Source organism: Physeter macrocephalus, chromosome 17 (genome assembly GCF_002837175.3).
Source record: "Physeter macrocephalus isolate SW-GA chromosome 17, ASM283717v5, whole genome shotgun sequence".
Classification (NCBI taxonomy): domain Eukaryota; kingdom Metazoa; phylum Chordata; class Mammalia; order Artiodactyla; family Physeteridae; genus Physeter; species Physeter macrocephalus.
The window spans coordinates 9,081,695-9,082,560 of NC_041230.1; the positions used below are offsets into that span (position 1 = coordinate 9,081,695).

Below are 866 nucleotides of genomic sequence, written 5' to 3' on the forward strand. Positions count from 1 at the left end.
CACCCCTACCCCACACTCCAGATTCCTTTGCCGCCCCCCTCTTCAGATGTCTGCCCCAACCTCCCCCTAATCCTAAACTCCCTCACCCCAGCCTCCTCCTTCACCCCCATCCTCTTCTCCAGCCCCGGCCCTGCCCAATCCCCACCTTCCTTCAACCCTACCCCCTACCCTGTCTCTATCCTCCACCCCCATCCCCACTCCTACCCTCCCCCCACGGACAGCCCTTGCTGCCCCATCATTGGAGAGCCCTTCCTTCAACCTGATGCCCTCAACATCCTGCGCCAGAAGCTATTTCAGCCCCTGCTCCCTAGGGACTGGGAGGGCACCACAGGGAGGTGAGAAGGGAGTGACTCAAGCCCCCGCCTTCTGGAAACGGATGGGCAGAAATAGCACTGGCCAGGAAATAGTTTCTCTGCCAGGGAGGAAGTGGAGGGGGCTGGAGGTGTTGGGGGTAACCCTGGGCCACTGGGGCCCTCTGCCTTCACCCAGAGGCCTCCCGAGCCCATGACTCCCCTCTCCCGGGGGAGTGTGAAATCACCAGAGAGCCAGGTCACCCCTATACTTGTCCCCACCCCCGAAAGACCCATCTCTGGTCTTCATACCCTCTTTCCACCCCCATGCTCCCACCTTGCCCCCCAGTCCACTGGCTCTCTCCATCCCTCTCCCCGTTACCTGGCTCCCTCCCTTGGCCGCCCCACTTCCTCCGATGCCTTTTTTTGACCCTGATGCCCTTTTTCTATCCTATCTGCCCTCAACTCCCCTAACTCCTCCCCACATCCTCACCTACCCCCCATACTCTCTTCCTCGCCCTGACCCCTTACCCCAAGCCCTAACCCTTTCCTTCTTCCTCATTCCCTTTACCCCAC

At 60.7% G+C, this 866-nt stretch overlaps 1 protein-coding gene across 1 annotated transcript in view; it reads left to right on the top strand.

Annotated features, from left to right (window-relative positions):
• The window catches only part of EXOC3L2 (exocyst complex component 3 like 2), a 17,132-nt gene that overhangs the window by 2,537 nt on the left and 13,729 nt on the right, over positions 1-866 (top strand). The gene's annotated exons all lie outside the window — the stretch shown is intronic.